We start from the raw sequence: 27952 nt of genomic DNA, 5'->3' as shown, positions 1-27952 counted from the left end.
CAAAGTTGCATTTGCCCTTAGCAGTGGGTCTGCACTTTTATGAGTTTGTCAAATCTTATAAAATAACAGGACGGAATACCCAAAATACAATAAAAGTATTTAAGAGCAAGATGCAAGATTCAGCCACATGGTACTTAGAAACAATCCCTAACAGACGGAGTTGGTACAGCATCCGACATGCTAGTGTAAAAGCATAGTATCTACGCACGGTGGCAATTAACCAGGCAGTCACAGCCTGCGTGCGAGCCTTCTGTGAACAGTTGCATTTTCAGAAGTCACAGCTCCTTCAGCAATATTCTATGGTTTGGGAGTCCATAGGCTAAATGCTCATCATCTACGTATTTTGAGTCCCAGCTCTGTAATGCCTGTACACCACCGCTCCCGCTGGATTTGCAGATCTGCATTGTGCATTAGGACATCTAGTGGCTGAATAATTTACTGTACAAATACACGCCTGAAAACATGATTTTGATTCCCCATCAGGAAGCTCATATCTACTTTTCTAAAGCTAAGACTTATCTGGGAGAATCTCAGGGTTTCTGCATTATTCTGCCCTGTAATATAACCCCAACTCATTGCTTGATAGAGTACTCTGAAGTGCAAGCACAAAGAAAGCGGCAGGCTTACATACCAATTTCTACCTTATCTTTCATCAAGATACCAGAGTAGCATGTTTACCTCTGATCCATAATGTAGTCTCCCTCTTTACAACGTACCTAATTCTTAGTTTGAATTTTGAAAGATCTTTTCCTTATTCTGTATTTTTAGTATTTTTAAATGGTAGTGTCACTTTTTTGTTTCCTTATTAATTAAAAATGATACAAACCTTTTTATTCCAGAGAAAAACCTTCAACATCCTCAGTGGTGGGGAAAAAACATCTTAAAAAGCCTGTGATGCTTCTTTAAACAACTGTGCCCCACGTGCTTTAAAGCTAAGTAACCATTTGAGCTGTCATAAGGCATTATTTCTGATGAGTTAAAAAAATCTATATTTTTAATTTGATTAATCTAAGATGAAATACAACTGTTTGCATTTTCCTGTGTTTATGCATTCCAAAAATCGACAAACACCACAGAGCAAAGTTAATCTGATAAAAAAAGTAAAATGCTGAAGTGGTTGGCTTTGCATCAGAATATGAAAGCATGGATTAACATGCCAAGGGGGTGATGAACATTTGAACTTCACTAATCAATTTTAAAATCGTAAGAAATGGGCATTTAGAAAGTGTCGTAATCTTAATACTCCAATTCACTCCTTGATTCTTAATTTGGAGAAATCAGCTGCACTTGAAATTTTACCTACAGCACTTCCTTCAGCTGGGCAAAGAAGAATTCCTACTTCAGCATTAATTACCATTATTTTGTTTCCATACCCTTTTAGATTTCCCCATAGAAATTAACAATCAAATCCCTCCTCCATTCACTTGTCACACACCCAGGCATTTTTGTTGTGACTGCTGCTGGATTACAGGCAGACAGCTATTCAGCATGCTCTAACCTCTGTGGAGAGAGCTCAGACTGCAAATAGAAAGCGTCCATCACTGGTACTCCCCATCCTTTACAGTCACTCACTAAATATCTATTCCAGATTTAGCATCCTGGCTCTGATCCTCCTGTCTGAACTTTTACTTGGATTGGGAGGTGCACGACAAGAAATGGATGATGCAAGGATGAGATGTGCATGGATTAGAATGTGTGCTTTGAGAGCAAACAAAAAAAGCAAAAGCAGCAGGACAGCAGACAAGCAATTCAGTAGCCTGGCTATTTGTAATTTGCGGTTAAGAAAAAAGAAAAGAGGTAACGGATTCCAGCAGTAAGGGACTTTAAAGGGCTTCTTCCAAACATCGCTGCACAGAGCACAGTGCAGTTCAGAGCTGGCAGGGATGCTCCTGTCTGCGAGCAGGAGTACAGTTCGAGGGCAAGGGACAAGAAACATCGAGCAAGGCTGTTTCTGTTCTGCCTTCACAGAAGAGAAGTGAATGACATGTCTAGCTATTTCAGTCTCAGTCAGAGGTAGCCGGAGTTGTTCTCAAAAGGCTATTACTGAATAAGTTCAGAACCTTCGAATCAAGTGGGAAGTTATTGCCACCTTTTTTCCTCCAAACTTACATGGCACTGAAAAGCTGAATTCACAAAGACCTTCTTGGGGCAATTAGCCAGTGAAGGCTGAGAGACACTCGGTGACTATGTGTGATTGCAGTCCTGTAATGAAATACAGACAGATAGAATCACAGGTCATAAGATGATGGAAATCCATAAAGGAACTTTATAATTGGAAAACGTAGAGGAAAAAAAAAACAAGAACACACCAAAAAAAGCAGAAAAGCTCAGAAAATATTTATATGAAACCTGACAAAGGAACATCAGCTAACTAGCACGACGAGATGCTAATGCTCTGCACTAGGGTTAATGAGATGGTCAGAGTTTTAGCCTGGCTGTTGCCACATGCTTCCTGTGAAGCTTGAGGTGCTCCAGGAGAGATGCTGAAGCAGGCACCAGTCATTTAAATTGCAAACATGTTTGGCTTGATTGGGGACTCTTCGCCCTGCTTTGATTTACTGAATGCATTGGGCTTATCGTACACGGTTCTTTTCTCCCCATTTTGCTACCCAGTGCACTGAAGCCTCACAGTGAGTCATGAGAAACGAGAGATTATTTCTGACCTAATTAAGTTCAATTTTGACAGGACTAGAAATACGCAGGTGTCATGTTAAGTTACCTAATTGTACCTTTGAAATGGTCATATAATAATGACTTTTCAGTAACAAGAGGAAAAGGGGGATTGGGACGTGAACTCTTTGCTCAATTATTTTCATCTTAATCTCCATCACTAAAGCAGAGGGCATCCCCCTACTAGGTACAGCTCTGAATTACTCATAATTACTGACACATCGCGAAACTCAACTGTTTGATGATCTCGGGTGTGAATAAAAGACAAGCAGTTGAGCAGTTCCTCAACTATTAGAGCACCATTTCAGCTACAAGGCAGAGGACCAACGCACGCACACTTGGGTGCAAGCTCAACCATTCTCCAAAAAGTGGCAGTTGACACAAATCAATCAAACACCAAACAACTAGCCCAGCTGTTCCCCCCACTTCTTATCATTAAGCAGCAGAGAACAGCAGGACATGGCACGTCCTGCTACGGCACTCACTAGGATCTACTGGGATACGTAGGTTGTGCCAGGAGGATTTTGCTCTGTTCCAGTTTAGTCAGGTGCACTGCGATGGAGAAGCAGGTTGTGTGAATGCAACAGCACGTCCCTAGAAGGGCAGCAGATAATGGCCATCCTCTCACTTCTACAATTGCTCAACTATTTTGAAGAGAGAAACCTCAAGAATCTCAAAGGCATTGATTAAATAAAAAGAACTAAGTATATCAGACAACTGTAATTTAAAGAGCACATCAAAGGATCTGTACAACTCCACCAAGAGATGAACAAGTGTTTTGTGGCAGTGATGAGACAGTGTTGCAACACTGACAAGAGACTTTAAGGAACCGACTACAGCTGAGCAAGTGATGTGATTGTGCAGAGAGATGACAGCTACACAAACATCGCAACCAGTTCCTGAATTAAGAGGAGATTTCTGCGAGCTGTTCTGATATTAGCTTTCCCCATTTTGAAAGAAAGCACAGCCTCTGGTAATAGACACACAGTGCTCAAACACGTTTCAGCTTCAGCGTGTTCTCATATATTCATACTTTTTTTCTTCCGTTTGTAAATACACAGCAGAACAAAAAACTAATAAGAGGAAATTACGTTCAGTCCCTTAGACTGAAGGTGAGCTTTGGCACTGACCAGCTGGCTGTCACTGTCAGCACTTTTTGGCCCCTCTGCCCCAGCTTCTCCTTGCCAGTTTCACCACAGGGCAAGGGCTGTGCCAGTAAAGGTACCGGACAGCCACATTGTGCAGTAGATGGTGAAACAGATCTGAATTAAATATACCACTTAGAAAGTGTTTTCTTCAAGTTGGATTAATTTCTTGATGTGATTCCCCCACGCCATACAAATGCACGATGCAGGGAGTGGTACGTGGGTAAGAACAAGAGGTCTTGGCTGCAAAACCCTACTTAATGATGCTGCCTCCGAACATAAGCGCAGCCTTAAAGCCTGCCACCCACAGTCCTCCTCAAACCACCTGCAAAACTCTGACCTCGCTGGCCGGTCTGACTTCCTCTCTCTTCCATAAAGCAGGTTTTTATCTCTACATCAACCATGTGGAACTGATAGGAAAAACAAAAAGCCCACAACGACTTCACTGCAGTGCCTCGCAGACAAGTAACACACCAATGCCATCTATTGCAACGAACGGTAAGCTATTTCCTACAAGGAAACATGCAGTTAAAAAAAATCAAAATTTATACAACTGTGGCTAAACTTTCCAGTATGTGAAGCCCAAAAAACGCTTCCTTGAGGCTGCAGACCCCTACACAGGGATTTCAAACTAATCAGTAACTTCATTCTTCAGTTATCTTTTTATGACCCCCCCTACGAAACAGTCCACGAACTCAGAAGTACCGTCCAGCAGCGCTCAGCCTGAGCGTTTTGGAAGCGGCAATCGCGGTCCCCTAGCGCTGCAGTTACCAGGTATTCCTACATCAGAAGCACGGCACATCACGGTGGCACTGAAATGCCCGCCAACAAAGCAGATTTTGTGACATAAGCTCTCGCTGTAGAGCTGTAGTTCAACTGCCTTTTCATAAAAGTTCCCACAGAATATAAATGGGTCTTCCTCATTCTGTGGATAGTGCCAAATGTTCTGATGTTTTCATAGAGTTTATATCCGGCAGAGAGAGATTTTTTTTTTTTTAAAAATGTACGTTTTCCTAAAAATTCCCCCAGTTACAGATTAGACAGTCCCGCAGAATTTGCTTCTATTAAGTTTTACAGGTTTTTATTCTTATTGCTAGTATCCAACAAGGCACCCGCTGCCCTGTCAGGCAGGTACCAGTCACAGCATCTTTGCAGCATTCTGAGCTCTGTAATTCTGGGCTGATGAGTGTTCAGATTCACCCTGTTTATTTTTCCCAGAGACAGAACTGTTGCAAGGTAGTAATAAACAAAGCAGTTGAAGAAAAATACACGGTTAATATTGTCCATGAGATGGGATGACTGCCCCGTCTCCAAAAATAATTGTTGATGGCATTCAGCCCCCCTTAAGCTGGGCATAAACATCTTTTTCTCCCCACCCTGCAACATACTCAGCATACCATTTGTTGAGAAATCTCTCAGAAATTAAGCTAACATACTCAAGCAGTTTACCAAAAAAAATAAAAGCTCTGTGTATAGACAGAAAAAAAAGAAAGCGACATCAATTGGTTTAATGGGCTGTGGTGATAGCGCTCACATTTTCAACTTAACCCAATATTCCTTACCTCTTGTGTACCATGCTATCAATACCGTTAAGAATAACTGCACTCTGATGCTAAAGCTAGCAAACCTGCCACATGACTTCAGTCTAATTTGTCTTGGGTTCACTTTACTAGATCTGGGCAATTTAGCTAAAGTGCTAAAGTGAAGATGAATCCCACTGTACATCCCCTATCAGCCAGGGGTGTTCAGAGGCTGCTTACTGGGGTGAGCTCTTTCTTTCTATTGTTTTCCGCAGGCATGGACAAGTGGAAAACACTGATCTACACTCGCATTTGATAATAAGCAGCACACGTTTGGCATACATTTTGCAGCATCAGAGAAACAGCCTATAGACAGGAATGGAGAAAAGAGCCTCTGTTCAGCATTTCAATAATCCCTTTACCATCAAGAGAAACATTGCTTCTTTTTCAGATAAATTAACCTATTCCACCTGTCAAGAACAAGCCCCAAAAATGCTTTACTAAGGTTTGACATACACATTACAGTGAAAATTGATAAAAGGAGTTGGCCACACAGAATTAAGTAACCTGTCCTGAAAATGGTACCAAGCTCTAGGTGTTTTTTCACCACCTCCAAGCAGTTCTAGTTGCAAGCAGCAGAGGGAAGCAGCAAGCACTGTAACATTGACTAGCCACTCGACTGTCATGTACTAAAGACTTAATTATGTTCTCAAACAAAATACAATGAACTCTGTCATAAGCAATCACACGAGAGACCACGAAGTCAGTAGCTTAGTGGAAGTGGCCTTCTATGAAAGATGAAGTAGAATTTTCTCTGCCTATAGGGAAAACTTACTGAGCTCTGAAAATAAAAACGTGAAGTGGAATGCAGGGTTTTCAGTTCTTGTTTGTTTGTTTGCTCCCTCCCCCCCCCCCACTTCACTTACCAAGGCCTGGGTTCACACGTTAATGTTTTACCAGGAAAAATTATTCAGAATAGTTTTGTCTGATCATCAATGTATCTTAAGAATTTAATTACATCTGCTTTAGTAAATGAAAATACATCCCCATAAGTCAACTGTTGGCAGATAAGCATAGAAGGAAATACTTTGCTTACGATATGTTTAAAGTATTTCACACACACTCGATGTTTTATTTGGATGCAACATAACTGCTCAGGAAATAGGCATTGCATAAAGCACACCTTCAGTATTACTTGGACACGTTTCTATCATAGCTCAGGTATTTGTCATTGCAAAATAAAATAAACCCAACAAAAGCCAAACAAACGAACCAGAAGAACTGAACACATTTAATGACACACAATTCCTCTTTCATTTTTATTGCAGGCAGCAGAGCCTACAGAAGTGTTTCTTACAGGTGGATTACAACTCCCAAACAGGTAAAAGAAAAGACAATTATGACACTAAAAATTGTATTTCAACCTAGATGAAAGAAAACTTTACTCTCCTGGATCCTACATCACTTCTGGAAGAATTCTTCAAGGTCAAGCATTCCCTCAAAATTCACAGACAAACTATCCAAGGGCATCACTTGTACCTTTTTCTTTTTTAAACTCTCTTACAATCAATTGAAGGAGGAAGAACACGAGGACACTAGCTTGGGCTGCAGGAAACCACTAACATGGATGAAAACCTCAGGACAGGTCAATTCACTCTGAGGAGTTTTATCTCCCCTATCACTTTTGATGCCACGTTATGTATCTAAAGCACAGTGCACCTGGATCAGGCACCATCTAACACTGCACAACTCCTACAAAGCCAGGCTCCAACTTTTGCTTGCAGAAACTAGGTGAGATTGTAATGCAAGTCCATAGGATGGTATAATTGGATACGACTTTGCATATGACTTCTCATTGCAAAAAAAAACCAAACCATAAAAAACAGAGCATACTCAGAAGTACGTAACTTTGAAGAGTACAGCACTTACCAGGGAGTTTTTCCTTCAGTCTCCAGCCTTCATGCTTCGAGTTTTCATTACGCTGCCACACTCAAACAGCTGAAGTAGACAATTCCTTGATCATGCTATAAAGAAAATTTGTGAGGAAGTGAGGCAGAATATGACAAAGCAGGAAACAATAATTATGATGTTATTAGAAGAACACATCACATGACAAAAACTTAAACTGCTTTGAAATACAGATTTTGTCTTCTCTTAATGCTTAGTATAAAATAATATTAAGTTACTGCTGTTTTAAGATAGAACTAAAGGTTAAAGGATAGTAATTACTGATTATTTAAAGGGTACTTATAATGAGCTACAATAAAAAGATGTCACATTTTTAAGCCAGATACTATATTTTTAACTGGGAGTGTGACACTGGACTAACATTACCAGGAGACTGCACTTCAATTAGAAGCAAAGCTGTGACTTGCTATAAAGTTCTTACCGTACAGGAAGTCTCCAGTGCTTCAGCTCACAGCACTATTTGTGCTCTCTGCACCAGAACACAGACTTTTTTTTTTTAATAAGAAGTTTATATTTCATATGTAGGTAAATACACATGAACATCTTAGTAAGTCCAGGAAGGTTGCAGAATAAGACAAAACCATTTCTTCCAGTGTTGTGAAAATGAAAAGCGTACTGCAAGTGACCATGACCTTGATATGAAAATAATAATAATTGTTTTACGTTATATCCCCAAAGCCAAACATATCAGGCATTTAGAACATGACACTCAGCAAGGGAATAAAAACTGTAAACACAGGAAAAGAATTACATTGAATGATTTTTTTTCCTCTAGTTTCAACACCAACGACAGGGTATAAAACACTTCTATTCAGCTTTTCAAAGATGCAAAATACATATGAAGGCATAAAACAAAGCGAGAAAAGCACTAAGATTAATAAGGAAAAAAACTCCTAAGAGAGAATTTATCAGGGAATTCAATAATTCAAAGATATTAACTTCAGCCTTGCTGAATAAGAGTAATTATTTTTCCTGAAGTCAGCTGATTTCTTTTTCCTTTTCATCCACTGTCATCTCTTGTTATTTAGGACATCACATAACCAGCCTTGATTGCGTAACAGCATTAAGAGAATGAAATTCCAATTTAGAAGGTGCTTAGTACTTGAAAACTTTCAGCATGTTCACTTGCTTAAAGGTAGGTGCCTGCTTTGATGTGCTGCTGTGTCACAGATGCACCTTCAAAGAGAGAAAACTTCCAGAAGACAGAAGTAGCGATGGCAGCAGCTAGCTGCAACTTGGAAAACGAGGCTGAACTTCAAGTCCCACATAAGCACGCTGTCTCCTCGAACTTCTGCTGCCCCTTGCTCATTAGAAAGCTGGGGTCACGAGGAATCAACCCGTTCTTGGAGGAGAATCGTTACTGAGAAGTTTCCTCCTCTTTCCCCAGCTATTGACACGATCACTACCTCCGTAGTTCTGTAACCACAGCACAACCTGGACTCTGACTGATCTTCGATGGAGAGGGTGAGGGAGAACAGGCTGTTGTCAATGCAAAGCTGAGCTGGCGAGCAGGAACAGGGACCGCAGAGAGTTCTCGAGATGGCGGATGCGAAGAGAAGGGAAGGCTCTGCATAATGCAGGTCTGGGGGGTTTTTGGTAGCCAGCCTTTGCTACAGATAAAGCAGGACTCGCTGTTCCTTCCCTGATTTCTCTATCAGGGAATATTAAGCAGCACATAGATAAGGAACCTTTGCCTGGCTGGGGGCTACTATTGATTCCTGAGTTCTGATATGTGAACTTTAAGGTTGGAGCTCTGTCTCTGCGTGAGGCACAGAAGAGCGTGTTCAGAGAGCTGCCAAGAGCTTTTTATCTATATAACGCGCTCAGTGCCAGCACGGGTGTAAGGCACTGAAGAACAGCTTCAAGATATGCATTTCCTTGGGTAGCACGCGCTGTATAGCGGCTAGGATATGTTTCCCTGTAACAACAGCTGTTTCTCAGAGCCAGGCAACTTCAGGCTTCCATGAACTTTGAACTTCAAAGCTGTTGAATCATGACTAGGGGATGTCTGTATTTTTTAAATAAGCCCATTACCTAAAGGCTGCTGCTTACAATACTCAGTTCTTTGTGATAGCATGCACAGGCCTGAACCAAAATCTCTATTACATAGCCCAAACACAGAAGGTATCATACCCCTCCTACAACGCAACCATAGATTTACAGGGAACTCCAATAACCTTGTGTGTCATGCCACAAGACATGAGGTTCCCATCCAGGGATTCCCAAGACTGAAAAGCAAGGTATAACCGCTACCACTTCATTTTTAGTCCTTTTGGGGAACTACTGGCAGAGTCTATAGGAACTGCACTTCTTTACAGACAGCTTACCCTAGAACTTCCAAATGCAGTCACTCCACCCAACAGATGATTAATGCCAGCAAAATAGTTCTCTACCTTCTCTCTCATACCAGATGAAAGACATTTATTACCTTGTCCCTTTCCAGTTTGATGCTACAGAGATGCCAGACTAAGGAATCTGACCTCTACTCTTCCATATTGTCATTTTAATTAAAGCCATATCCTGTAAAATGGTATATGCTGCTGAAACCCTGATAAGATCCTATTATCAGAAAGGAGCAAATTTGTGATGCTATCTGGGCCAGCCCATGATTATCTGCCAGAACAAAAGGAACATTATTAAACAAACTCTGTTAGATCACTGTGGGAGGATAGAATGAAAATCATGCTCCAGAGAAATCCCTTATCTCTCTGGGGTCAAACCTGCAGCAGGCAGTTGCTGCTCTGTGCTGAAAGCTAGAGCAGAGAAAAGAGAAGGAGCTGCTCATTCCTGTTGTACTGTGGAAAGTTTTGTTCCTTTCCTGCAATTTATTACCCGAAGAGATACCAACGTTAATATCAATTAACTCCTGGGAGATGATAGTTTCTTAAATACATTTTCAAAAATCTCATTACAAAGCAAAGTGCCTGTATTTGCTTTTCTAAACACAGCCATTATTTTTAGGACAGACAGAAGAAAGGGTTACAATGTCTCTCTTACCTTTAAGGTTTAATGATCTTCTGTGAAACAAAAGCAGCAGGAGGGAATTGCCACACAGCAGTTTCTTTACCTTGACTTCATTCTTTCACTTCTGAGTCAGCCAAATAACATGTCAGCCCCCTTGAGGTGGATCCTGGTCTTTGTGCAGCCAGAACAAACACTCAGCAATTCTAGACTAGGCAGAGAGCTGTGTCACATCTTTGGATTCTCTCAGGTTTCTTGGTGCTAAAAGCACCAAAAGCAACCTTCTATTTTTTCAAATAATGAATTCTACTGCATGCATGTGCCTTATTTTTCTGCTTTTCCAAGCAAGCACTAAGCTGATGCAAGAAAACCAGCCAGAATGCCTGTCCCATCCCCAAAAGCCCCACTTAGCTTCTCTAACTTCACCATTACTGACAGACAAGCTCTGAATCAGGGAAGACAAAGTGCAGCCTAACTATCATCCTGATTTTTAATTACTCTATCTGTTAATGCTTGAGTAGCAAGAATGGCTCTACCATGCTATCCAGTTACTTAACTTTCTCCTCTACCAGGGAACACAAAGAGATTGCTCTGTGTTGGGAGTGGTGTTATCCAGGGGGTCTGTGCAGATGATCACAAACAGCTGAAGTGCTCTGGCTTCATTAATTACTATTCATCAGATGAGCTGCATTAACTCCCATGTCCATGCTCTTGCCTGCAATGAGAATGCACTGTTTGAACACCACCAGGTGGCTTAGTGCAGACAGCTGGCTGTGCTTAACTGTGGCAATGGGTGGAACGCATTTTAAAAATGTGGAAAGCCCTTAACACAGCTCAGCTGGAAAAGAAATAGTTCCCTATGCTTGTGGAGTTACCGAATGGCCTATCTCCCCCTAGCCTAAGAAAAAGGAATAACCCCCATTTTTCTGGGAATGCAGCTCTTCTTACTAAAGTCATGGGAACTACAAGCACTAGTAATAGTGGTTCAACTGATAATAAAGGGTTAGCAAGGTGACTTCAGACACCAAATAAGACTTAAACAGAAGTTGTGAGAGAGAATACAATTTTCTGGTCAGATCCTAGATTCAAGGCATCAGTAGCATCTCTAAAATGCATTGTTTTATCTCAGAAAAAAATCATGAAAGAAAAATCACTAAAGGGACTTGGCAGCTGATAAAAAGGATATTCACGACGAACTAAAGAACAGCAGCAGGTACATCGTATAAATTCCTCAGAACTCAATGAACTGGTCTTCAAAAAAATAATATTATCTTCCTCATCCATATGTATTTTGATAGGACAACAAACGCGGCTCCAATTTAAAAGGGCTCCGCGTGGTTCTGTTTGATGTGTTCGCAGACTTTGTTCGGGCTGCAGCACGAGGCCGCTGCCCGGCGAGGCCTGGCCCCGCGGCACAACAGCTCCGTATGTCCGTGGAGGTGAGGGAGCAGGGCAAAGCACGCCTGCAGCGACCAGACCAGGGCTTCCTTGCATCCAAAAGCAAGGTCTTGAGAGAATCCCAGAAAGGAGGCCCTGGGTTTTCTTCCCACACTACCTGTGTGTGAGTGAAATGGGGGAACCGCAGCTCCTGCGCCTCCCGGCTCCGCGCAGGCCCTCCTGCTAAGGCCCCGATGTTTTCCTGACATTTTGGTATTCGAGGAAGTAGGAAACAGCTTCAAATTAACAAACTCTGGAAGCATTGCTGCTGTCCTGCAGCTGGCCTTGTCAGCCCTTGCAGCTGAGGCAGCAAAAGGCTCTTTTTGAAGGGATATAACTTGGATCGTGTGAAGTGTTCCAAAGGAACTTTCACGTGCCTGGTGCAAAGACATCAGAGTTTCCCTCCTGGAAGTTCAATGATGAACTGGGAAAGATGGCTTTTAAATTTCATCCAGGAATACTTGTCCACATTAGCATTTGTTCTCTACACTCTGTAAGAGAAGCAAAGATCTCCTACAATGACACAGTTCTGGTTGCAGAGGTGTGGTCATTACTAAAATCTGCTTGTGAGGGGCTGCAGAAGTTTTGCAGATCTATTTTAGTTAAATCATTTGCCGTCCTTCCTAAAATCGACTTGGATCTAAACGTTTTTTTTCACAGTCTTAGCTTGTGTCTTTTCATTCACAGATGTATGATGCTACTTGACCATTTAACCTTCTGCGTGATCTAAACAGTACATGCTTTCCCATACCTGTCTTCCAGTCACGACTGTAATCCTATCCTTCCACATGCATATTTTTCCTACGATCCTGGTTCCGTATCCACAACTCTGGTTTACTCATCTTAGCATCCTAGCTCCTGTCAGCAGTAGATAAGCATTTTGTTCTCAATGAGCAGGTAGGAAAGACAGAAAAAATCTTCAGACTAAGTTGCAACATTTGTATTTTGCAGACCTTGTTCATTCCCAAATCGTCTTGAAATATCTGTATTTGCAGGATCAGGCAGCTGAATTTACAGACCACAAGAAATTTAGTAAGTGCCTGGGCAGAAATCTCCTTGGTAGCATGCTGCTTGACTCTGGCCAGTATCAGCCGCATCAGAGAAATGCTCCAGATTCCGTCTCAACGTTACACATTAATTCTTGCCACCAGTGATTTCTGACAGTAATACTGTTTCTTTTGCCCTCACCCTTGAATTTATATTTTAGGGAAAATATAAACAAACTAAAGTATATTTTCTAATTTTCTTTTAGGCTTAATTTTACTTAATACACATATTGAAACTCAATTTCCAATTCAGAAACACTTCTCCATTTCAACCAGCTTTTGTCACATACTTTTTTCAAAAATCTTCAGCAAAATCTTAATAGCTAGCCAAGCATCAAGCGTTTCTGAATATTACACTTCAACTGCAATGGAAAAGCAGGAATTCTGCTTGTGCTCTGCTCTAAACAACAAATCACCTTCAATTTAGAATAAAAAAAAAACCTAGCTTAATCAAACAAAAGAAGAGAAAAACACAGACAGGTAAAATGTGACTGCATACAGTATAATTAGCCAGGATATTCAGAACAATATCCCCTCTTTCAAAAAATACCAGGGGACCTCAGCAACTTAGACCATCTGTTTTTGCTGTTACAGTTGGCATGTGTGCACCTGGCTTAGAAAGCTAAATAAGATACGAATTAACATGTATATCAGTAATAGCATCTATGGAGAATTAAGGTTTTGAAAGATGGAAACCAAGAGTTAACAGAGAAGAAAAGGTAGGATGATTTTTCTTCCCTCTAACTCTTTAACTGACTCCAGGAGAGAGATTTGCATGCAGGCAGTTTACTCCTCCCAGCCAACATCTCATGCTGGGGAGAGGGCTGATATTCTCATTGGATGCCTCATCCATGAAGCTGACATTTCCTAACCGTGGAACATTGTGTCACTAGCACAAGACGGCAGTAAAACAAGAAGCTCAGAAACAATGACAATCTGCCAGCTCTACTCTGAAAATAACAAGACTTTCTCTCTTCCCCCCGCCAAAGCCAGCAAAGCTGTTCTTCGCTCATACCACGGATTTCCCCAGGTGAAATGCAGATGGACAGAGTACTGTGCAAATCATAGCAAGCCTAACAGATAATTACCTACTGCAAGGACTAGAAGCAGCCCAGATAATTCAAAACTACTTACCAATTCCACTACCAAAAATAAATAAATAAAGCATAAGCTGCTCCAATTCATTACTGTTTATTCATCCTTTGAGTGCACTACACACAGCTGTTAAATGGCCAATAAATTCTTCCCATTGCAGTGAGCACTCCTCAAATTTAGAAGGACTGCCTTGGCATCTTTTTTGGCAACACCTCATGTCAAGCCATTTATGCACAGAGGAACAGGGGAACCACTGCTTTGGACTGAGCTCGTGGTACAACACATCCTAGTTCCTTTTTCCAGGAAAGGTGCATACCAGACATTTTGAAGTGTATTGGGGAGCTACTACGGAATAACGAGAAAACCAGAAAAACCTCCTATTGCCCTGAGAGTTGTTTACACCAAGGAACGTGAAGGCCCATAGGCTTTTTAGCATGGTTTTGTGTGACTGTAGGTGCTCTTATTTAAATATAATGACTTTAATACCACCTATAATGATCATTTTAATAATCATCTCCAACACATCTTTGTGAGCCTGGTTATTGACATTTAAATGCAATTTTAAGGAAATAATTGGTTCTTCTCATGACAACATTTCAGAACGATCAGCGGTTCACTCAGGCATACACAAAGCAACAATAGGAACCTCTACAGAATTTGTCTGAAGGATAAGAAAAACAATTAGTCACCCCCATTGCATCATCAGCTGAGGTAATGCAGTTACTAAAAACAGGAGTGCTGTTAAACTTAGTAAGAAGTCCCTTGGATTTCACGTTTCTTCATTTCTTAAACCAGGAATGGAGGTCCTCATCCAACACAGCTTAAGGAAGGAAAACTCCTTGGGCATCCTGCAGAACTGCCCTAGCTCCAGTGAGACTGCCCCTTCAACCAAACTTAGCCTTGCACTCTGCTCAATGTTCTAGATCAGAGTCCAGATTTAGAAACAACACTTAAACACTGCTTCTTGGTAAGACCAAAAGTCGCTGCCTTTAAAGCACGATTAAAATTAATGTTGAACTGTGCAAGTGAATAGTCCAGTGTGCTGAGAATCAACCTCCAGATCAGCAGCTGGAAGAAACATGAAGTTGTGTCAGTGCTAGTTCTTTCAAGTAGTGCTTGGACATCCACAATCACAGCTGGGGTGCGTGCTTTTTTGTGTGTCAGAGGTCTCATTTAACCATTTTTAGTCTTTACTTCTTTACACAAAAAAAGTACTTCTGGGAGATCACTTTGTAGGTAGTGTAATTCTGAAAATAGTACTGGGGGAACATGTAAGTAAAATTGTTTTAAATATAAACATCGTAGGACCATAAAAAACATACGCCACAAAGAATATGACAGATTCATTGGCAGAGAGAAGGATTCTTCCTAAGCAAGAAAACCATTCCTAAAGAACACATTATTTCAAGCAATTGTCAACAGACAAACTACCCAGGTAAAAAATGGGAGAGTTAAGAAAGTACACGGAGCAGGCTTTTTGCATCTACAGGATTAAGGACATACCAGAGTGCCAAAACCCAAGCCAAAACAGGTTGCCAAATCAAGCATATAAATCGATCTCAAGTGCTACAGACCGGTACAGGCAGAAAGGCCACGGGACAAGCTGCTTTTGGGAGCAGGTACAAACTTCTTTGCTGTTTGTGCAGCGTGCACAGGGAGGAAGGGGCAAAGGAGCAGTTCTGGTCCTGCCTCCCGCACACTCCTATGACCCCAGGACAGCCTCTGACCTCTGTCACTACGCCCTTACCCGCTGGCATGATTTTAATACAAAGAACTGATTAGTGTCAAAGCTGGAATACAGAAAAACATTAAAAAAGAAAGACAGATCCATGAATACAGTTCTATTGTACACACCGCGAAAAGAAATCCCTCTGATAAACAAACACCTCTGAAGAAAGAAAAGAGGCTGTGAGGAAGCAAAGAATTGAGCATTTTGTTTAGAATTTTTTAGAAGAATCTCTACTACGCTAAAGCATAATAAATTCCGCACAAACCAAGAGCTCTGGAACAGGCAACGTTCTTTTAGAAAAGGCCTTATATTCTTTTGATATCAGCTTTTAAGAACAGTAATAAATAAGTGAAGGGGAGAAAAGGGTTCAAAACAACCTACAAAGCAAATCAAATCAAAAAAGACTCCAAAAACAAATTTACAAGTCATAACATATCAAAATGTTGATGAATAAAATCCCCATAATTTCCGAGGGGAACGCATGGCCACAATTACCGCATCAAAGGATGTTTATTTTCTACCTGATTGCAGCAAGTGTTGTTCTTGAAAAGGAAAAAATAAAGAATGCCCTTTGCTGCTGATTTCCAAACGCTTTCTGTGAGTTCAAGGGACTGAACACGCTTGCAGCAGCGTGGATCCGCTGTGTTTATGCACCACAATCACTGCAGCAGACTTGTTTACAAACACTCTGATTTTTCTACTGAAAACACAAACTCAGACCCCAGCTGCTAGAGCACTGGAAACCCCGACCCAGGTAACCTGCTAGCTCCTTTCTGTCTGTCTCTGTCACTCCATCAGTTTTGCTCAGTGACGAATCAACGGCCTGAGAAGTGCTGGAGGCCTCCTTCAGCAGGGCTGTCAGCGTTGCTAGTGCTGACGCTGTTGAACTCGTGGATATGGCAGTAGGGCGTTTTTAGAGCGCTCTCATGTCTTGTCTGGCTGAAAAGCCAGCTCTCAAAAACCCAAGGAAACGTGTTGGTTTTTTCCAAAATACAATGTGATTTTAGTAATAAAAATATATTACAATTTCGCCTGCACACACACACACATTTTCATGGCAATATTTTTAAAGAGGGGCGTCGATACATCAATATTATAACTCTTTGGACCCTGCTTGGTTGACGAAACAATGTTCATACAGAATGACACCCATTTAGGATGCAGCAAGATGGATAGCACTGTCAAATTTCATTATTACCTGTCCTCTACTTATCCAGTAGTAGACATCATTAGGTGTCAAGTTAAAAACTGCATACTGAGAGGGAAAGTCTCCCACATTTTTTAAAGCTCATGCAATTTAGTGTCACAAAATAACCTTTTAAATGTAGCTTTTTAATTTTTTGAAACATACATTTCATCAAACTGTCTCTGAGGAGGCTACTCAGAAAGCTAGGAACTTGTGTGACAGGCACAGCACTGTCATGATTGCAAGATACTGCAATACAGAAGACAAGGAGTAGGAATGAGTGAGATGCCACCAAGTGCACTTTTTGTTTAGAACTGGAAACAGAAGAGAGAAGAGATAAAATACAGGTAAAATGCCAAATTATATATGTGAACCAGGACCACAGGAGATGGATTTGCACACGCAGTGATTCAAAGCACTGGGTGTCCCCATCACCACTGCACGGATAGTAGAACACATTCATATGGGTATAAAGTTTATGATGTTAATAATAGGCTATGATGTTACATATAAATCTTGTCAGAAAATTGACTACTAAAACATATTAAGAGGTTTTATAGGGATTATTGGTAGGTCTGCAGAAAATCTGAATACCTCAAGTGACTCAATGGACTTCTAAAAATGTAGAATGGTAAATTGCATTAAAAGTAATTATTTTATTTTATTTTATTTCTGGCAGTGACTCAGGAGGCTTCTAATAGGAATCTTTTCATATGTTTTGTTTACCTAGACATGGATAGGATTTGTCTTTCAATTGCCTTTTATGCTTTTTTTTCCCTTGGTCTGTCTGATATGAGATTGTAATGTCTATTAGAACCCTGCCACAACACAAAGCCTTGAGCTTACCAAAAGGACTGACACAGATGCTTGTAAAATATTTGCTTAAACAAAGTCACATTACGTCTAAAAAGGCAAGCCTATAAAGGGGAGCAGAAAAGCAGCGAGACCGATTAACATTGCTAAACAATACCAATAGCCAAGATTTAGAAAACAAGGGAGAGAAAAAAATGGATAGTTGCACTTAATATTATTACCACCACAATTAAGAGTCTAGAAGCAGGAACAGATGTTCTGAAAAAGTATCAGTTTTATCCACTAATTTAAATGAAACTCTCTCTGGAGGGAAATCACCAGCTCACTTAGGCTCTCTGCACCAGTTGGCTATTTAGTGAAGGAGACGACATCCAATTTTTATGAAATCCATCTTGTGACTGCTAAGGCAGCGCTTAATATGAATAGCTGAAAAGGGTGTGACAGTTTTAAAGACAAAACAGAAACCCTTCTCCTCATCCCTAGAATAAGTAATATCAAAACCCTGGATTGATTTCTGTCAGAGACCGCATTAATTCTGTCTGGTGCCTCGTCCCAAAATAGCCCGGCTTTCTGGCACTCTCACAACGCCGGAGATGGTGTGCCCTGCTCATTCACGCTCCCAGCAAGCACCATGTGTTTCATTTAAGGCTCCTAAATGAAACAGTAAGCCCTTCACGAAATGCAGTCATTCCTGTAAGTTAAGAGGGCACGAAAACTAAGCAGGGTTAAACACCGCCATGTGGTGAGCACCGTCCTGATGTCAGTGCACATCAGAGGAGGCTCCACTGATTTCTGCGGGACTAAACGCTTCTTCCTCATTTCAGTGTGAAAGTCCCAAACAAAAACACCAACAAATTCAGACAATGGAAAGCTGCCATCAGTACTAGGTTAATACGAGTCAGAACTCCCCTGGTATTCATCAATTCAACTTTCCAAAGCTCTGTGTTTCAGGTAGAATTAGCAGTGATTTTCTTTCCAACTTATAGCCAAAGATTCAAGGGATTGGGTGAACAGGATCTCTGTTATTTTAGCATAAAATCTGAGATCAAGTCAGATTGCCTTACGAGTTCACTACAATTCATATTTTTTCCTGGATAAATATAGCTGCAATTTCTGTAAGATCCAATACAGACAGTTTATCTTTTAGGTGCAAACTCAAATACCTAAAACCCAGTGATCATTCCAGCAAAAGTGGCATGAGTCACCTGAAAATGCTTCTGTTATTAATATTTTGCATGGAAGGCAAGTGAACTTTTTGCTTTTAAAGTATTCTCTTAAACTATACTTTTCTAATGACTTAAAGGGAAAAAAAAAAGTAGCAAATAGCCATTTCTAACAGTTTCTGTAAATGCAAACTGAATCTCGGGATTTCCCCTAGTGTCTCTCTTAGTATACATTAATGAATTAGTGTAGTGAGTCCTTAATTGCTCAGCATCTCTTTTTAATACAGCCCAATCACGCTGTTATGATCATGAGAATAAGAATGGATGCTAATTCTTCACCTACCATTAAACTACATATTTTGTTGTTTGAGAAAGAGATGAACAGCCAAAAGAAAACAAGTATTGCCAAGGCCTGGAACTCACAATTCCCTAATAAACTGAAACTTCAGAATTCAAGAATCCAGTTAGCTTGAGTTGAAGGATAAGACAAAGTGAAACAGGTGCATCACTTTTGGTGAGGGACAGGAAATAACCAGAATAGACTAGAGTTTCTGCTACGAGGAATTTCACTTTGTAGTGCCGGCATAGATACTAAAAGTGTAATTTAACATATATATAGTTAAAAATTTAATCTTGATGCATCAGCACTCAGTATTTTGCTCACCTAACAAATCATTTTGCACCAGAGCATTTTGTGCAAGAAAGATCTAAATTTTCCAATAAATGCAGATGTGATGCTGCATGAACTTATAGTAAGAGTCTTAAAACCCAAGGAATAAAACTAGTTTGCTCCATACATATCCTAAGCCCCCCTCCTTTCATTCCCTTTCTCCCAAAACAATTTGATTTCTCTCTGTTCCATGCCACCTAAACTAAAACAAAATAATTAAAAATTATTTTATGCAGTAGTGCATTACCTTGTTGAAATAATTCAATTAAACTTTGATAACGACAGCTTGTTGACATGGTTAGCAACGTAGAGGATCAAGAGCTGTGCTTTGGAGTGAAGACGTGCATTTTGGGTCACTCTTGCTACTGCAAGGAACTGTAACTCTTTGGGGAATGTTAAGCCCGACCAGAACAAAGGCATGTCAACCTTTAAAAACAGCTGTGCTGGAAAGTAGGACAAATCCAACACAGGAGACCAGGGCTGAAAAGCTGGGGAGGCTCAAAGTAGAACACTTCACAGTGTATTCACCTCTAGGCTTGGACAATGGCTGAGGAAGAGAAATCAGAGTTTCAGTTTGGAATTTAGCTACCTAATTTTTTCGCAAGTCCAATCACAGGTTTCTAAGTTCATAGTTACCCAGGAATGAATCATACAGCCAGCACATTGACAATTACTAAAGATAATATTGACTAGGAACATTAAAAGAGAAAGGTGTGGTTTTTTTCCTAACTGCTGTTCTGAAATGAACGTATCACTTTCCTGTTCCATTCCCCTGACCAAAATACCCCACAGGGGTGAAAATACATTGAAGAAAACAAAAACTAGAAATGATGTCCCCGCCTTGCTGAGTCCAACTGATGTCTGCACTTTTCACTCCACTTATTTTATCCGTGATTTCTTGTATGTGCTCACTCCCACCCAGATGTCAATAAATAACCTCGTGTACACACTAACAGTATGATCAAAAGTTAAAAGTGCTTTTGTTTGATGTCTTCAACTTCAATAAAGTACAATAAAATCAGAGGGACTTCACACAAACTATCCAAACATCTTTCATTAGTAAACTGCAGCTGACTTCTGGCAAAGCTCGCTCTCCAAGTGGAGTGTGCTGTGCAAGGCGATGCACTTAATGACGTGCTGCAGGTAAATTTATTTGTCAGACTCAGTTGACTATAAGCCTACTGTGTTACTTTCCACTGCCTTTTATTCTGGTACATTTGTTTCCCATTTATAAATAATACAGTGAAAACAAATCTTTTGACGGGTTACTGTAAGAACAGCAAGCTCTGAAACCACAGCAAAGCACACCATCATAGCCACGCTGCTATTTGAGGTGTCTGTTAAAAATTTCACGCTGGAGATTCATCCCCGTCTAATCTGACACACACCTATGGCACAGATCAGCCCAGCAGTGTGTCCACGGGGCTGCTCTTGGAGACCTCAGGCTCTAAGAGCTGTTTCCGTACCAGCTATAGGGGGCTCACCATGTTCACAGTCTCTGCCAGAGCAATGCGATACTCATCACAGGAGGGACAGCCTCATTTCCAGTGCCTGGAAAGCCCCGATCCCCTGATGACTCTGCATCTGTATAAATAACAGCTATGCACTCAGCCCGAGCAGCATCCCCCCTGCTCAAAGCTGAGACGTGTTGGCAGGGTTAATCAGCAACTTTGGATGGAGAGAGAAGACAAGGGATTTGCAGCACTGCTCCTTGCTCTGGGTCCACAGCAGTGATAAATGCAGCCTATGCTTTTCAGAGCTGCCTATCTGGAGTCATTAACTATGCCTGACATCCTGCAGACCCATTCTCCAAAACTAAACGAGATGATACGTATTTCCCTATCATGATGGAGTGTCAATATAGTAAAGTTCCACGAGGCAGCTTTTGATAGCAGACAAGCCGATTCATAAATTTTTCAGTAGCTATCAGAATTAAAAACAGTGTAGAATAATTTCAGAAACACATGATAGCTTGGGTTGTTTTTTGTTGTTATTGGTTTTTGTTTGTTCATTTGTTTGTTTTTTGTTTTTGTTTTTTTCCTGGATAGTATAAAGGGAAAGTGCCACAGGAGATGCTTCTGCCATCAGCAGGCACTTTAATTACCATGAGTGTCTGTGGCATATTAAAAATATTATATAAGCATCAATGCTTAACAGCCTGCAAAAAGACATTTTTTTCCCAGGGTTTTATAACTTTGGATTACAAATTAAAACCGTCACAGGAGATAACATGCAATAGACCTATGAAGACATTTATATATTGTATGGAACGGGCGATGGACCAAGGATTTGTTTCTTATACGTCATTAATGGTTATATCTAACAAAAGCTAAGTTCTTCACAGAAAGCAGGAACGTTGCTTAGCACATTTCCACTTGTTATTTATTAGCTTCTGTCAAATGAATCCCTACCTAGCAATTACACCGTCGTGATGGGGACATGGTCAGAGGATGCTCCTGCTTTGTTACGGTCCCACCAGCCAGAATCCCTCCCCGCTGGAGCGCGGTGCAGAGGCAGGTTTGTATTTTCTCCATCTACCTACCGGCTGGGTACGGGTCAGGCCAACCAAGGCTCCTCGGTCCCGCAATCGAGACAGGGACTGTGGTCAGAGACCAATACACGGCTGCTGCAAGCTGACTGTGAGCAATACAGCAATAAAGCAACGGGGCCTGGACAGAAGTAGCCAAGGCCAACCACCTTCCTGGCTTCCTTCAGATGGGAGCACATCACAGGCATGAGTGCCAAGGCAAGTTCTGAAGAGCAACCTCATCATATCGCTGATTTAGAAATTTCTGTCTGATTTTAACGTATCAGTACAGAAAGACTTGAAAAATTACAGCGAAAAACATTCAAAAAGATCAAGTGCTGAAAATCCCCTAGTGAACACAAGCATTTACTAGGAGAAAACCCAAATATTCAGAATACGTAACCCAACAAAGAATCTGTGCCAGGTCGGACATTCCGCCTATTACAGAACACAGAAATCTTATAGTTAAATTCCTTTTGGCTTGTACAGCTTTGCCTCTGTAACTTTTAAACCCCCGAAAGAACATAAAGTTAAAATTTTAATGGCATTTCAGCAGAACCTCTTTGAATTTTGTATTAGATCTCAATTTAGCCTCTGGTAAAGCCTTTAGAAATAAAAAATTCTGATGCTTAAAAATGTAAGAATCATACAGGAACCTTCCAAAGTCAGCATCAAATAGAATAAAATATATTTTATTAATGATACAATTCACAAAATTACTAGTCCTGCCACTCTCTGCCCACAAGAGATACTTCCTCTGCTGTATTATATTGCATACACATTAGCTACTGGTGTTTGTTCTGTATGATTTAACCTCCTGATTGCTTTGAATGTTTGATGAACTAGCATGCTTTCGCTAATGATTAAAGAGACTCTGGCCATAATAAGGACATTCTAGTCAGGAGTCTCTGCTGTAGAGTCAGTAAGAGATCATTCTTCACGAGGTCAGCTTTAGTTTAGAGTAAGGTGGATTCAAAGCCTCAGACCTGGCAATGCACTCCTGATGGCAGCTGAACCTGCTGCTGTGCAGAGGAGGAGACGACGCCCGCCGCTGAGCTGCAGTGCCGGCCTGGGCCCAGGCTGGTAAACTCAACCACAAAGTGATTGTCTTTCAGAAAGCAACGTAAGCTTTAAGAGAGTCACAGAAACATTACTGAACCGAGCGGAACGTTTTTCAGAGAGCAAGCACTCTCCTGAAAGGTTTATAGTGACAACGTTGTTCATACTTGTAAATTCACAGAAATTCAGTACAACTACCAAACAAAATAAAACCAACCAATAGATCAAATTCCATTTCTCAAGTACAAAAATGCAAAAAATAAAATAAAATAAAATAAAATAAAATAAAATAAAATAAAATAAAATAAAATAAAATAAAATAAAATAAAATGTCTAGGTCAAATCCTGGATCCACTAAAATCCATTGCCAAGTGCTCTGTGTTAGCCCATGGAACATATCAGTGAACATCACGCTGTTGGTAAGGGCCATATGTTCTCATGTTACTGCCTTGTGCTTATTTTCAACACTGGAAGCTGCATGATAATTGAAAAACAGCTACGTAAAACAATGCAAGATGGCATTCCAGAGTAATACATTTGTGTCTTTATCTATTCGCTTTCTGTTTTGTTTTGAGCACTGAACAGACTGTTACCCTGCCTTCTTTTCTTAGCTTTCCTCTAGTGTCTTCCCTCTTTAGACTATTTATGTGATTTCTAGATGTGTGAAACACAGCTGAAAGGCTGAAATGCATATAGGCTTCTTGTAATACACACTTCTATTAAAAGTATTCTATAACGGCTGACTGACTGATATGAAGTGTTTTTTTAATGGTGGAGGGAAATCTGTAATGCAACAATTACATCGTAATGCATCTTCACTAATCGACAGCCTCTTAGCGTGGCTTCTCCTTGCAGTAGCAACAACGATAAAGCGCTCTGTAAATAATTCACACCGACGATGAAACATGAAGCCCTCTTATAAATATGTTTCACAGAAAATTGCATACATGTAGAAAATGGCTGAAACTCTCTGCTTGCCAAACAGCTCCTGTGTTACTACGCCGAGATGTCTGCCTGTTGTCTGGCTTCTGCCAGGAGGGCTCAGCCTCCCAGGCTGGATTGTTTTCCTGCGTAAACGCATCTCGTGTCCTGCTGTGCTTCAGCACAACTGACTTACTCTGTGTTGGATGCTGTCCATGCCAGGATTTATCATTTAATTACAACTAGGAACACTGACTAAATCCCGGTTGCTTGGGGAAATTACATAACAGAAATGCTGGATTCTCAGTAAAACACTGGGAACTTATTGCTTAAACATTATCTCAAGGGTTCGCCCCTCCTTCCTGAGCTTTCTGTTTTCCCAGCAGAAGACAGGCACTAATTACGTGGAGCAGAGAAACATGCTAGGAACACATAAAAGGGCAAAGGCATTAGAAAGCTTTCTAACATCTTAAGATTATCAGAAATGGGGATTATTTGCCACACTTTGCCAGCTATTTTTTCTTTATTATGCCAACTATTCCTTCTGTAACTTGTTTTGACCAGAGCAAGACAGGCCTCTGCCACCCAGGACCGCTTGAAATAGCAGCCTGAAATATTTAGAATGCATTTTCCTTTCTTCATGTCTTCTGCACCACTGCAAAATAATAGTGTCCCTGTCTCAAAGAGGTAGCATTTAATATACTGATTGTTTTAAGGGACAACACAGGATGTAGCAGTGTTAAATGCAAACCACTACAGATGCACTCCATTCGCTTTCAGGCATTCTCTCTTTTACCTGTTGTGAAAGACTGAGAACATAACTTGATTATTGTTTCTACCCTGAAAAACCCAATAGCAAAGGCAGACAATATGGTTTTCCCTTAATTTAGAACACTTGCCAAATTTTGGATGAGAACAAATAACCGTGCCATGTTCCTCAGCGTTTCTAAGGGCAGAATTGAATCAAAGGCAACTTCTGTCTGTGCAACAACAAAAAACTGCAAAAATATAAACTACGTTTTAAAAGGCATGAAAGCAATCAACTGCTTTGCAGGATGAAATGTTTTAAGTTCTCCCAAAGTTTCACCAAAAGTCAGAAAGACACAGTATCACCATGAGAGCGATTCCGAGCACTTTCTGACTGTTGCACACCCTGGGTATCACATGCAGAACAGCCTGCAAACATTCTCAGTGCACAATTAGGACAAACAGACCAAACAAAAAAAAAATAGAAAAGAAGACAGATTGACAAACATTTATACGCTGAAACTCACATTTGAAAGAATAAGGAAGCCTTTTCTTTCCTCCATGAATACTTACAAAGCAGCAATTACATGCAATTATAGTTTATAATATCTCCTCCATTGTCTAACTTTTCAGGCATCACATCCTATGAGTTTGCAAACACTGCTACAGAAAAAACGTTTAAGGAGCTATAAAGTATGAGAAAACAATTTATCACAGAAAATAAACCAAAAACACAATTAAGAGAATTTGTTGTTAACTTAACGCATGACTACAACCAGATCAATACAAGAGATTGTTGTTAAATATTTGTCCCTAGTTTTCTGCATCTCACATCTGCAGAGTCAAAGGGCCTGCAACAGTTTTAAAAACATCACCTGACAGACTAGAGTCATAGTCTGTATCTGCCAGAGGCCTCTACTTTGGGAGGCACCTCTGAAGGTGCACTGTTTGACCTCAAGATATGATAGGTTGGAAGAGTTTTATGTCCCCTATTCTTGTAGATTCTAACATCAAAGAAGAAATCAGGGTCCACTGATAAAAGATTTAAATGACTCTTCTGAGAACTGCAGTTACCAAATTTAAGAAACAGCCAAAATTCTCCATCTCTCTGCTCTGACAAGAATATTGGGCTAAGAAAAGGAATGTGAGACAGGGATACAGGGGATAAGGAACTAATTTTAAATCCTTCAAGTAAGCTAGTTCTTCATGGTGCTAGAGTGAAGAGGCATCAAGATACAGACGAGCCAGTCTCAAATTGGAAAGACCGAGCAGGCTTATTGCATTGTTATTCCACATGTGTGCTCTGCATGCGTCACACTTCATCGATAATGTTTCTGTGAAAGGCAGGGCCACACGTTGGTGAGTCTGAAAGTTATCGTCTATTAGTTAGGGCTGCAGGAACGCTTCAAAGCAACTGGGGTGCTTAATGACTAAGCAGGTTTGGCTGAAGAAATCATGTTCCTTTTAACTTTATTGTGATAATGTAATTTAGCTCAAGAACGATTACTGTTGAAAGCCTTACAGTAAATAGGAGGCAATTCACAAATACAATTCATTTACCATCAAACACATGCCTCAGTAGGCAATCTTCTTGCTTGTGTGCTTGTTGGAAGTACTCCCTTTTGTAGTTATAGCTTTACTTGTTTTTCTAGCCTTATATAATGAAAAATAAAATGCATTTACTCTTTGGAAAGAGAGAAAAATCAGTGTGTGGAATAAACAGCCCAATCTAACAGCCAGAAGTATATTTACCTTACTGCTTTAGTTGACCAAGAGGCTTTCAGACAAGACGACACATGGGGCGGATGAACGTGCATTCCATTTCTTGCTTTGTCTTACTGAAAAACAAATCAGAAATTCAAGTCATATTCAGGAAAAACTTCATTGACTCCAATTACAAATCTGCGATGTTAAACCCTGCTTTCACAAGCTGCCTTGTGTGTGGCAGACCCTAATCCTTCATTCAGAGAAGCTCTGCAAGGTCAAAGGCTTAGATGAGATTACAAGGTCAGGGCTTTTTGGGAGCTCAGTCTGAAAGACAGTCAATCTGAAGCAGATGGTTCCGTGTACAGCCCAAGCAAGGTAAAGGGCACTATTGGAATATAAATGCTTATTATTATTCAGCTAAACAGATGGGTAGGTCTTTGCCGGATCAGGGCCACTTGTAAAACATTTTGGAATTTTATAGTTGTAAAACCTGAATTTTGCATGATAGAAAGAAAAACGAAATACCTTTTAGAGTAATAAAACTAAAAGGAAATGTGCTTCTTCATGTTGGTTATAAAATAACAAAGATGGTAGTAGTTAGGGTAAAAATAATACTTATCATACGGAAAAGTGTTTTGCAAAAATTACAAGTTCATTTCCATTTTGGTCCTCGAATTTGATGGCCCATGCAGCTTGCTATCCAGCACAGCTTTTACATGCAAACTGTCATGATCCTCATCCAGGCACTTGTCAGAAATGAGTTTGACAATTCCCTTTCCTCTCCAGAATGCTACTCTGATTTTCACACTTAATTCATTGCTCAGAGCATCTACTAGAGAAGATTTAACACACACGAGTCAAATTGTGCTGCTATTTAAACAGAAAGAAAAAAATTAATGTGGCAATGTAAAGCATTGACTATTTATTAGCTGACATGATCCACCATTAATACAATGTCACTTTAATGGAGTTATCTGTTCTCTTCCCTTAAAGGAGAGGAGAAGTGATCCCAATTTGAATGAACTGAAGCAATTCCATTCTGTGCGAATAACTCCACTCAAGTCTCTGTGCAGCTGAGGCGCTATAGGAGGGAAAGAGACCTCACATGCATTTCCCTCAATACAGTCAGAGCCCATCTTAGATAACTAAGACATGGGCCTTCCTATTTTCTTTTAAAAGATACGGAAGGCAGTGCTACACATTTTAGCTGGAATGAAGTTTAAACTGAAATGTGATGTAAAAATATTGTAGACGGCCAGATCTTAAATGTTGGCTCACATATTCTGAGCCCTGCTTTTCTGAAGATTTTTGAAGATTGTTTGCCATCAGTTGTTGAGTAAATAAGCTCTTAAAACTGCATCACAAGTTATAACACCGCCACCAAGATTCAATGCACATCTGAAGACAACGAAGCTTGGATCCAGACCTAAGCTGAAGTAATTAATTATTAACAATATACAGTGGAGTGGCTCAGCACAACGAATAACCATCTAGTTAGCTATTCTTCTGCATTCCCTTTTTTCCCTACACCTTTCATAGTTTGAGAACCACTGCACTAGTTCAAGTCAGAGCACAGGCAAAAAGATGA

At 40.4% G+C, this 27952-nt stretch overlaps 1 protein-coding gene across 7 annotated transcripts in view; it reads right to left on the bottom strand.

The window, feature by feature from the left end:
* The window catches only part of UNC5D (unc-5 netrin receptor D), a 211888-nt gene that overhangs the window by 145057 nt on the left and 38879 nt on the right, over positions 1-27952 (bottom strand). For 5 of the 7 annotated variants that reach the window (XM_080568468.1, XM_080568474.1, XM_080568470.1 and 2 more), the window contains 2 exons: positions 26410-26495; positions 7265-7359 (listed from right to left, as the gene is read on the bottom strand). The gene's annotated coding sequence lies outside the window, so the exon portion shown is untranslated. Of the gene's footprint in view, positions 1-7264; positions 7360-10300; positions 10966-26409; positions 26496-27952 lie in introns of those variants that run through there. The other 2 variants (XM_080568469.1, XM_080568465.1) reach the window with 2 other exon arrangements.

The sequence above is a fragment of the Anser brachyrhynchus genome (assembly GCF_964034855.1).
Source record: "Anser brachyrhynchus genome assembly, chromosome: 26".
Classification (NCBI taxonomy): domain Eukaryota; kingdom Metazoa; phylum Chordata; class Aves; order Anseriformes; family Anatidae; genus Anser; species Anser brachyrhynchus.
Note: the sequence above shows the minus strand (reverse complement) of the source record. Positions and strands in the feature narration are given on the sequence as shown.